The sequence below is a fragment of the Akebia trifoliata genome, unplaced genomic scaffold, assembly GCF_017979445.1.
Source record: "Akebia trifoliata isolate Shusen 1 unplaced genomic scaffold, ASM1797944v1 Contig00947, whole genome shotgun sequence".
NCBI lineage: Eukaryota > Viridiplantae > Streptophyta > Magnoliopsida > Ranunculales > Lardizabalaceae > Akebia > Akebia trifoliata.
In genome coordinates this window covers 16394-29571 of record NW_028237360.1, presented here as the reverse complement: position 1 = coordinate 29571, position 13178 = coordinate 16394, and positions in this window count along the sequence as shown.

Here is a 13178-nt window from a genome sequence, read left to right as displayed (position 1 = left end):
AATGCTAGGAAAAATGCGTTCTGGCAAGATTTACTCGATGATAGTAAGGAATTAAGGCGTATGATGAAAAGTCTATGCATATTTATTCCGAAAAGGATAGGAGAGTATATGAGCAGGGACAACCCAGACAACTACAAAAGTGCCGTTAATAGGATGTATGATGAAAATAGATGGATGTTTATCCAAAAAAGTAGACAACAAATTCTAGGATCTGATTATGCGGAACATCCAAATGTGAACTTTGATTTCATAGATGAGGTATTAGAGAGTAACAATATTCGTTCTCCATATTATATGGAGAACGACATTAATCAAGATAGTAATCCCTAGTATATTTGTAGGCGAATGTATGAGCGTGATATAAATGTAGATGTTTTTACTATTTATGTGTTAAAGAATGGGATTAGAATGTTTTTATTTTTATTAATAAAATGATTGAGTACTTTTCAATTATTTTTTCACTAACACGACCCAACTATTGAAATGGGAGATGAAGTTTATTAATATAACCCACTTCAACTGTTGTAATTACATATTATTTTTTCTTGTTAATAAAGTGATAGTGATAATGCAAACCTATAACTCAAATTTAAAATCATGTTAATTTCATTATGAAAGGTACGTGACAATGTCATAGAATTAAAAAATGGAGAGAGGGATACAAATCACTCTTTAGATAAAGTAATATGATTTATAGAGATAAAGATCTATTCTAGTAACTCAAGAATTGTGTAAAACAGAAGGTGGTCGTATTATCATTTTAAAAAAATTGTATAATTATCTTCTATAGAGGCATCTCATTGAATATTATTTAACTTTTTGAGAAGGAAAAACATCTACTTATATCATTCATAACTATTTTAAACAAAAAGGAGTTGTCATTGCTCAATTACAATTTTGAAGGTTTGTTCCTAATAACATCATATTACATAAAAACTTAACAACATAACTGCTAATAAAACTATACTAATACCAACCAAAATATAAGACATCCCACAAGTCTCCATCTTGTCATTTTTCTTTTGATTCAGACAAGCACCACGAACTTGATCATTAAGAAAGTGTTTCTCAGCATCTTCCAAGGTCTTAAATGACTTATAACATGCTCTAGGATAATGATCGACATACCTATGATACTCTTCCCAAGTAAGTATATTTTAGGCTTACGTCCAATGAACACAACATAATATTTAGCCATCCAAATATACCTACACAATAATGTTCAAAATTTAAGCCATCAAAATATACATAAACATAGTAGTAAGCTCATGTTTGTAAAACGCTTACAAGTGATTCTTCATACTATAACAAAATGATGGACCATCATAATCTAATTGATTGTTTAAACATCTTTATAATTTTATAAAATCAATCAAAATCATATATCTAAGTGATTATTTAGACATATTCATTGACCAAAAAATATATAAATTTGTTTAAACATGTTCATTGACCGAAAAGAAATAGATGTTCAGCCATTTATAAATTCTTAAATATTTAATCCTATGGACAATTGAATACAATGAATAAATAAAATGTTTGAAAGATCTTGTTGACATTGAATTCATAAAAAACAACTAATTTTATCATAATGATTTATATGGACACCTCAAGTAAAATAAAAAGATCATTATTTCTCAAAAATATCTCTTTCTACATTTTATCCTATGGACACTTGAATAGAATTATTCTGATATAATGTCAAAATGATCTTTTTAACATTATATCAGAATGTCTTTTATACAATGTTAGAAGGATCTTTTTGACATTATATTAGAATGTCTTTTATACAATGTCGGAAGGATCCTCTTTACACTATATCATAATGTAATATGATTGTACAAAAATATTCATAATTATTTTTCGAGTAGAAGCCAACCTCAATTATGAAGCAGTTTGGTACACACATCTCCTACGATTGTGGCCACGACGTCCACAATTTTCACATTGATAATATAAATACTTCTCGGATTGACTTTTGGATTTATTTTTCTTTGGCCTATCGGGCTACATTACGACATCTGGAGGGGATACGACTACATCATCACATCTAACAATCCATTGACTTTCATCAACCGTGGGATTGATGGAATCCTTTTATGTTTCTCAGTATCGATCAACTGTGAATCAATCCTCTGAGAAATCATACAGTGACATTTTACCATGCTTGATGGCAGAAATGGCATGAAGGCATGGGAGACCAAGCTGATCATAATGACGACATGTGCAACTCAGCTTTCCCAGATCGACAACATATCTACTTTTAAGTACACCAACCTCGTAAATATGCGTTCCAGTTTGACGAACATCCACATAATTTGATAGAATATCAAATCTCTTAATTTCACGTAGAACAAAAGGAGTTAACTGATCTTTGAATAGTTTGCATTCTTCAGACAACTCAAAGAAATACTTAGACAACTTAGTATGTGTTGCATGAACAAGCGCTATAATCAGAAGTTCCCTTTCTAACTTTAGAAGCTTGTTCATAAATTCAGATATGTTCGTCGTCATCATGTGATATCGTTTGGCAGGAAAGTAAGCTCTAGTCCATTTTTTTCTGATTGATGGCACTTAAACATTTGTAATATTTGGGTTGAGTGTCACGCAACTCAAGCATCTCACGTTTAAATGATGGAATACTATATATCTTTTCCATCATCTAGATCTTCTGTTTGGCAACGTTGTCCTTGAACTCACGTACGAAATTATCACATAGGTGTCTTAAACAATACCCATGGATGACGTTGGGAAATATAAGAGGGACACTCTCCAGAATGCCTAGGTGACGATTAGATATCAATACGAACCGGCTTTCAATTCCAATAACTCTATCTCTGAGGATTCGAAAAAATCATAACCAAGAATCGGTATTTTCACTCTCGACGACCGCAAAGGCTATTAGGAAGACCTTGTTATTACCATTTAAGCCAGTTGCAACTAAGAGTTGGCCACAGTATTTACCTTTTAGGTGGGCTGCATCAATTGATATAATACCTCTTATGTTATTTTTGTAACTTTTAATACAAGCACCAAAACTCCAAAAAAATCTCGCAAATCTATCTTCATCTCTACATACAAGTACAGTGACAACATCATGATCAACACGCATTAACTCTGCACAATATGATGGTAATATACGATATGACTCATCCCATGAACCAACTAATTCTGATATAGCAAAATCTTTTGCCCTCCATATCTTACGATACGAAATTGTAGCACCAAAGTATTTTTGAATATACGTGATAATTTGGCCAGGTGTCATATTGAGATGTTCCTTCAAAGTCGCTTTCACTCGAACTGCAATCCAACGGCTACTGGCTTGCCTATGGTTACGATCACGTGTTGGTAATGCACACGCATGATTAGAGACTAACTTCTTTATTTCAAAAGTTGGAACCCCGCAGAGTTTAGTAGCATGAATGCGCCAATGATAACTTTGGTTAGCACACTTGGCTGAGATCGCTATGTGACAAGTCCTTATAGGTTCAATTTGGAAGTTTGACAACATCGCACACTCTTTCAAAGCTCCTTGAAACAAATTTTTTAAACCATACGTATGTCTAACTTTTAATTCCATCCTTCCTCTAGAACGATTTTCAAGAGAAAACTCAAGAACTTCATCATCAAAATATGGGCTATCGTATCCTTCATCATAAGCTTTTTCCTACATATTGTCAGATTCAACACCATCAGATCCTTTATCAGAATCTAATCCCATGTCTACGTTGTAACTAAACTCCTCTCTTGCGTCGAAACTACTGCATGAACTATTTTTCGAGACTTTATTTTCGGATGAATTACGTGACTCAAAGAATTTACTTTTTTCTCTACAAGAGCAAACACCCTCATCTATATCAACATCCCCACCATCAAACAGACAATTCATTGTAGAAGGAAAATTGTACCTAAACATAGACGTGCCAAATTTAGAAATATTTCTAAGAGGATTAATTGAAGAAAGTAACACGAGTAGACATACATATGGGTTGAACATCCTGAAATATCAACGCATAGGTCTGGATTGGAGGGATTTGAATCTGGAATATTTTGATGCGCGGGTGGATAAATTAAATTCCTAACTTTATTGTAGATATGACAATATGAATAAAAAATTCATGAAAAAATTATATATGATTTTTTAAGGTTTGAATCACCCTAGCGTATGCCTAGTTTCATATACTAACCTAATAGGTGATGAATCTGGAACTCGTCCAGTATCATTGCATCCTTTGGTTGAATTTGTTGAAATAGGATCGTCTTCAACATTCCTTTGTAAATGGGATTGAAAGAATAATTAGAGATTAATCGCATCGATATAACTTAGACTGCAACAAGTTCTTAATTTAAAATAAAATTAAAGAAATAACGAACCTAGTTGCACATCTTTCTATTTTCAATAACTTCGAAGGGACCACGATCGGCTCTAACATTTTTTCCTTTCTGCATGTGTAAAATCGTAAATCATTCGTATCAACCAAAAATAAAATACAACAAATAAATTTTTTTCTATAATAGATACGAGTTCATGATGTCCCATACCTATTTTCAAACATATTCTGTGTATGCATACGGTTAGTAACATTTTCCATTTCATCAAGGCGTCGAGATTTCGTGATGAAAATGTATATGGTTTGGGAATCTTCCGGTACTCCAAAGAACATCTCTTTAACGTCTGCATCATTTTCTATATCTATCTCGACAAATGGAGGGATAATTCTATACAAGTATTTTAACTTCAAATTTATCTCATCTCGACTACATGCGGTGACTTCATACATCATGTCGATAAATATTTTAAATGAAATATCACGTCCAACATACTTATTCTTGCATTTACCACTATACTTAAACCCGTCAAAATGGGTTTACAATCTCTCCATCATAAAAGCATATCAACGAAATCTTCCTTTTATCCATTTATTAGATTCTCCCTACATATGGTTTTTTCAAAATAAGAGTGAGATTATTTGTGATCAAATGGGAAATCTATAAAATATATGCAAAAAATGGTACACATTCTATCAAACCTTTAAGACACAATATATCAAACACATTAAATACAACACGATAATCAAGCTCTAAGATACTGACAATTGTAGTTCTAACTCATAAGAAAAATATCATCTTATAATCTAAAATTCTACTAAATTTTAATAAAATAAAATAATGAAAAAAATATCATTGCATTTCTTTAAACATTAAAAATATAATAGATCATAACTATTGTAGTGAATGTCAGAAGGAGCCTTCTGACATTAGACCAGAACTATTTTAGTGAATGTCAGAAGGAGCCTTCTAACATTAGATCACCACTATTTTAGTCAATGTCAGAAGGCTCCTTTTGACATTAGATCAAAACTATTTTAGTCAATGTCAGAAAGAGCCTTCTGACATTAGATCAAAACTATTTTAGTCAATGTCAAAAGGCTCATTTTGACATTAGATCAGAACTATTTTAACCAATGTCAGAAGGAGCTTTCTAACATTAGATCAGAACTATTTTAACCAATGTCAGAAGGAGCCTTCTAACATTAGATCAGAACTATTTTAGTCAATATCAGAAGGCTCCTTTTGACATTAGATCAAAACTATTTTAGTCAATGTCGTAAGGCTAGTATAAATGGAAGAATCGACATTTCATAAATAAATGCATTGAATAAAAATTTAGCAACACTTTTTATTGGTTACATGCTGGAAATTTGAGGTAGAATAGACCTTACATACCTTACATGTTAGGTGTACATTAGAAGATACTATTCAAAGGTTTTTCATTGTCTTCCTATGTTACAATTTTTTGTGCGTGATATACTTGTATGAAAAATACATGTATCTTAACAAATCAGAACTGATTTATACATGTTTTAGAAATCAGAAAATTGTTATCTTACATGCATATAGGTATACTACACGAATTTGGTAGGTACAATTCGCCCTAGTAATGTGTAACCGTACGTCCGTACCAGGAGATGTTATATAATGAAAAAGATTATGTACAACCATACACAACTGGATCTCATATCTTGGTTAGAAATTTAACATATCATATATGGATACATAATGCAAGTGCTACCAAAAACAACAATAAATTAACAAAATCTAGAGCTATAGAGAACAAAAACAGAACAGTTACAAAAATAAATGCCGGAAGCCTTACCATGGAGCACCATCCACAAGACCATCACGAACAGTACGGTAACTCTATTGAGTCTTTAAAGGTGCATTCTTATAGGTCCCACCGATGGTGAGGAGATGGGCATAAATCCATACTATTGCCACTAAGCAATTTGTCCGCAAACCGATTAAATATATGACACTTTGAGTGTAAAACATGAGGTATGTACTGCAATTAAGTATTTAAAGGATGTTTGCACGGGTTTACAAGTAAGAAACTGCTACTACTGTTTCTGTTTGAGTATAAGACTTGGATAATACTCGCTTCCAAATAGATTATGAATTTGTGCCAACACCCATACAACACTCAAGCATTGACCTCAAAAGTTTTATGCTCAAGCTCAGCTTAAGTCAGTCGTATTTCCCTCTATTCACAAGCTTAGTGGGGTTAATTTTAGAAGGTTGAAGCAATAAGTGAAGCTTCAACAACAATGAATGCCAAATTTACATCCAAAAAGGGAATATATCGACAAAAATCCAATAACAATGTCCATCGCTAACAATATCAAGAACAGGATACCCAATCCCGCTAAAAATATCAGGATGGTGATCCAAATATAGATCAACAAACCTGATCTGTAACAGGAATTGTAAGAAATGAGAACCTAAGGAAACCCTTCCCTTTTTAGAAGACGAACTACTCTCCCTAAAAAGGTATCTTAGCTTAAAACTAAAATTCATTTGTAATAATCAACCATCTTCACATGTATTATGACCATTATATTTTCCTAGGCAAATATTTGAATTGGGATTGAACTCAAAATAAAAGACTAGGATACAATTCATAGTTCATACGCTTGGAATCATTTTTTATTTTAACAAGGCGTCGAGATTTTATGATGAAAACGTATATGGTTTGGGAATCTTCCGGTACTCCAAACAACATCTCTTTAACGTTTGCATCGTTTTTTATATCTATATCTACGAATGGATGGCTAATTATATACAAGTATTTTAACTTCAAAATAATCTCATCTCGACTATATGCGGTGACTTCATACATCTTAAATGAAATATCATGTCCAACATACTTATTATTGCATTTACCACTATACTTAAACCCGTCAAATGGGTCTACAATCTCTCCATCATAAAAGTATATTAACGAAATCTTCCTTTTATCTATTTATTAGATTCTCCCTGCATATGGTATTTTCATACTAAGAGTGAGATTATTTGTGACAAAATGGAAAATCTATAAAAATACTAGAAAAAAATTGTACACATTCTATCAAACCTTTAAGAAGCAATACATCGAATACATTAAATACAACACGATAATCAAGTTTTAAGACACTAATAATTATAGTTCTAACTCATGAGAAAAATATCATCTTATAATTAAAAATTCTATAAAATTTTAATAAAACTAAATAATTAAAAAATTATCATTGCATTTTTTTAAACATAAAAATTCTAATACAACTCTAGAAAGTCAACAGTAAACATGAAACTCTAACAAATCCAAATCAATCCAAAAAATTAGTCATTAAATGATAAAATTTACATCAATCCTAAATAGTCTAAAAATTCAAATCCTAATTGTACCTAATCGAATTTACAATCTAGGGTTCGAATACCCCAAAACACATACACAAACAATTTCGATTCAAATTTCTCACAATCTCCACAACAGAGAAAGATAGATCGAAACTATTCTCATGATCTCCACACTAGTGAGACACAAAGACGGAGAAACTTGCAAGTTTTTCACGTTCTCAAAACAGAAAGAGATAGAGAGAGAGAGAGAGAGGAAGGGGAAAACTTGGAATATTTTTTAGATCTCCCCAACGGAGAGAGAGAGAGAGAGAGAGAGAGAGAGAGAGAGAGGGAGGTTGCATACCTCTTCGTCTTTGATTTCTTGCTGAAGTTGTTCGAAGGAAACCATTACAAATGAAATTACAGAAATTTTTATGAAAGAGGAGATGACAAAACGGTAATTTCAATAAAAATTATGAAAAGGGTATTTTCGAAACATAAAAAATATGGTTTACTGTTTCTAACGATTTGGTAAAAAAAATTAATTCCGAAAACGGTAAATTTACCGTTTTCAAAATTAATTGCTACAGTGTACCGTTTTGGTAAATAATTGAAAAGTTGTGCATGTTTTGGTAAATCTGCCTTTATTTTATCTTTATCGTTCTCACTAATCCTTAGTCTCATTTATTTTATCTTCTTAATTTGTATTAAAATTCATTATCTTTTATTTATTATAGTGTAGACACCCCATTTTTACATCCACCTGACTTGACGATTCGTCACCCGGCTGCTATGCATTCTTAATGATGAGCGCAAAGAACTCGAAAACTTGCGAGAAGTCTCCTTCCAATTCCCTCCGTCTTCTAATTTTATTCTATTATTTCTCCCTACCACGTGACATATAATTACGCACACTTATGATCACTACACTTTCCACTCAACTTAGCAAGCATGTATACTTAGGTTTGCTACACATTTAGATAACTTATAGACTTCGCAATGCTAGGAAAATATAATCTTGAGACTTAAAAATAATCACATTGAGATTAAAAGAAACCTTACGTCAAAAATTGTAAAAATGGATAAAATGACGAAAATACCCCTCATGAATTTTGTAACTTCGAAAAGTCTCGAAAGTACCTCCATTGCACTCAAAATGGGATTTCGAATCTAACGGGACCCAAATCAATGAAACCAGAGAAATTTATGAAAAATCACAAAATGATCGAACTGCCCATCGATGTCCGACTCTTACTTAGAAACCTTGACGCTTAGGAAAACACAATTAAAGAATTAAAAAATTTTGAAAAAAACTCGACCAATCAAAATGAAATTAAAATTTAAAATAAAAATATCAATTAAAATTCACAATCAAATAAAAAAATATATGCAAATTGAAAATAACCATTAAACTAAAATTAAAATTTAATCAACAATTTAAAATTTAAGATCAACTTAAAATTCAAATTCAAATTAAAATATCAAATTAAATCAAAAATAAATTTTAAAATCAAATTAAAGATCAATTAATCAATTCGAATTAAAATTCTATCAAAATCCAACTAAAATCAATCAACGAATTAAAAAATCAAAATTTAAGTTCAAATTAAACTCAATCGACCAATCAAGACTAAAAATAAAATAAAATTAAGGATAAAAATAAAATTAAAACCAATCATTCAAGATAAAAAATAATAATAATAAAAAAAAAATAACATTAATCAACCATTCAAAATTAGATCACATTAAAAATCGTAAGAAAATAAAAATAACCGACCAATCATAAACCCGTCATTGAGGGACTAGTAAGGTGGGTGGTTTGGGATCAATACCCTCCATACTTCTAAGGGAAACATGAGAAACATAAAAGGAAAGTAAAGAAAAAACAGAAAGAAAGAAGAGAAACGGAAATAGAAAAAAATTAATTATAGGAGGAGACCTTCTCCTCTATGTGGAGGTCTCTTCTCTCTCTCACGCCCTTTCCTCTCTGACCTCCTCTCTCCGTCACGTTCAACCTCTTTCCAGCACTCTCTCTAGAACTCTCGTCCCTCACTCCCTCTCACAGAAAGAAAGAAAAAAAAAAAAAAGGAAAGAAAGAAGAGAGAAAAGGAAGAAGGAGTACACCTTGCTACTCCTTCTCCTCCTCCTCCTTCTCCATTAAACCTACAACTCCAGCAGTGCCTACGTCCCTTGCTGCCCCCTCTTCTTCTCCATCGTCCTCCACATCTTCTTCTCCCACCTTCTCCATTAACACCCAGCAGCGCCCATCTCACTCATTTTTCAGCCACGTTTCTACAGTCCTTATCATCAACGTCCTCTTATAGCAACCCCTATTGTTCCCTCTACCCTCATCTCCTTCTCTTCTTACCACCTCTGTTACACCCTTACACAACGCCCCAAACATTACTTCTCCTATTCGATTTTACAGCCCCAAACATCACCACTTCCATTCGGTTTTACAGCCTTCCTCTACCTCCCATCCATGCGATCATAGCAACCCCATATGCCTCCCTTTCATATGTTTACAATAGCCCCATAGACCTCCCTTCCATGCGCTTATAGGAGCACCCTCTACAATCCTTCTGTCTTCTTTTTCGCCTCTTGGTTTCATTCATTCACCACACCCCCACAGTAGTCATAATCTCACCCTCTTCCTGTGTTCGTTGGCGTCTCATGCTATTTTGAGGCTTTTTGAAGGGATCCGAGCATCCGAAATTATTTGGTGAAGGTAAGCTTTTTCATTTATTTTTTATTTCTAAAGTTTTTTTATGCATTCGAATTGACTCGTCGATTTTTGTGTACGTGTCGTTGATTGTGATTTTTGATATTAGAGGATCGCTTCACTGATTTTTGGGGTTGATAGATTAATTGAATTAACTCTCATATATCAAACTAGTGAACTGGCTCATTGGCTTTTAACATTATCGGGTCGACTTACGGATTTTTGATATTATTAGGCTGACTCGTTAATTTTGATATTGATCGACTCACTGTTTTTTGTGCACATAGGAAACTTAAAATAGATCGTTTCTTTATAAAATGGGCGCGAATCAATTCACTAATTTTTGTGCACATAGGGGTTTAAAATCGATTTTTTTTTAATAATATGCACGTGAGTCGACTCACTGATTTTTGTGCACCTAGGAAGTTTTAAACTAAATTTTTTCCATAAAATTAGCATGAGTCGACTCACTGATTTGTGTGTGCATAGGAATTTCAAAAATCGATCTTTTAATAAAATGGACATCGAGTTAACTCACTGATTTGTGTGTGCGTAGGAATCTCAAAATCGATCTTTTAATAAAATGGACGTCGAGTTAACTCACTGATTTGTGTGTGCATAGGAATTTCAAAATCAATCTTTTTATAAAATGGACACGTGAGTCGACTCACTGATTTGTGCGTGCATAGGAATTTCAAAATTGTTTATTTAATAAAATTGACACATGGGTCAACTCACTGATTTTTGTGTGCATAGGAATTTCAAAATCGGATTTTTTGATAAAATTGGCGTATGGGTTAACTCACTGATTTTGTGGACATAGAGGAGCGAAAATTTATCTTTACTTTTCAAAATGTTATCAATGAGTCAACTCACTGATTTGTGTGCACGTTTCATTAAAATTTATTTCCTTTTTTTCCAAAGTATGACCGGATCAATTCCCACTTTTTTGTGCCATTATCAATCGTGAGATTCTACTATGCGAAATTCGAAGAATTCACTTGGCAAAAAATGAATTTTTGAAAAAATTATAGTTTGATAATTTTGGGGATTTGTGTAACTTTGGATTTTTCATTGATTTTGTGACTTTCCTAAAATCATGATTTCATATTCTTGAAAATTAATATTTGTAAATTGTTAATTTGAAAATTTTGATATTCACAATTTTCTATTTTAGAAAATTATTTTTATAAATTTCTAATTTGGGACTCATTATATTTGGAAAATTCTATTTTGGGAAGTTTACTTTTTTAATTTTCAATTTGGGAGCTTCTCATATTTCCATAAGTTTCCAATTTAGAAAATTCCAAATTTGTAAGTTTAGAAACTATATAGTTACCAAATTAGAAATTTCATATTCCCGATATTATAACTTAGAAATTTTTTATAAATTCCTATTTTAATTAATTGGGAAAATATTTACGCATTTCGATTTGTAATTAAAATATTACCATGTAAATTCTAAAATATGGGATAAGATTCAAGGCTTTTTCAAATATTTTCATTTATAATATTTATTTAGTACATCTGATATATTTTGATGATGATGGGACCCTGACTTGACTTTAGTTTTTGCCCTTTGACCATAGGATAGTTTGGATTGTAGTAGAGACCGATCATCTCGATCGGGCAGGTTCGGTGTCTAACACCTTCCGAAACCCATAACCTGACCCCTTACCCATCTCTCTGATCCGTGGATCGATCAATATCTATTTGAAGTTATTCTTTAGTTCATAAACCTAAACTAGGTGGTGACTCCTATTTTTCAAAATCTACATTTTACCAATCGGACCTCCCAATTCACTATTTAGTGGAAAAGGGTCGAGGTGATTTCAGTGGCGACTCCATTGAAGATTTTAATGTCAAATTTGACCCGATTAAAGACTATCCTTAGGTTGACTTTTTTCTCGAGTCAATCCAATTGACTCAAAGAAACTCTAAGATTAGGCTAGATTTTGTCCTTTCTTTCATTGGTATGTGATTGGATGTAATCAATTGCTTATTTTTTTGATTGGTTTGATGATTGAATGTATATGGCTTGTGTGGTTGGATATTCGCGAAAATACCCCAGGTGTACTTTGTCCCTTTGCACACATTTACGAGCATGCATATTCATGTTTGCATCATGACATGTCCTTATAAACCCCCGTAGCCATATCCAAGCTAACCTAGTCTTTCGGAACATAGGGGATGATAGTGAACGCTACAACTTCAGTATAGTACCTTCAGGTATATCAAACTGGAGCACCACGTACTACTTGACCAAGTAAAACTAGGATAGTATATCGGTGTCTCGGGCTGAAGTGACCTAATCTTTGTCCTAACCTAGCCTCAATCATATAGTGAGCTTAGAACTTTGAACTTAAGTGTTGTCCCATTAGGTCACGACCTGAATCAACCATGAGTACTCTTGGGTTGTTCTATTTAATTTAACCAAACGATAAGTGGGCGGACCGATTCACACCGTTCAAATTAAACTCGCAATATCGATTTGACTCAATTAGTAAAATGTACTGATTGTAAACCAATTAAACTAGTTGGCCCAATTGACAAATGGATCTAACCGACCAACATCAAATCGGTTGGACCAATTGCTTTTTAAGTTCAAAAACTAAACTTAGTTCGCGTCAAGAAGATGTAATCAGGAGGTCAAACTAGCTAGTTTAACCCAAAGTTCGACCCCAACCAAGGTTAGACCCATAACTAATCTCTCTCACCCTTGTAGTCTCTATAGACTTGTAGTGCATTTGAATTCAATATTCGCCACCGAACTTGGGCTAATTTATATCAAAATTTTAAT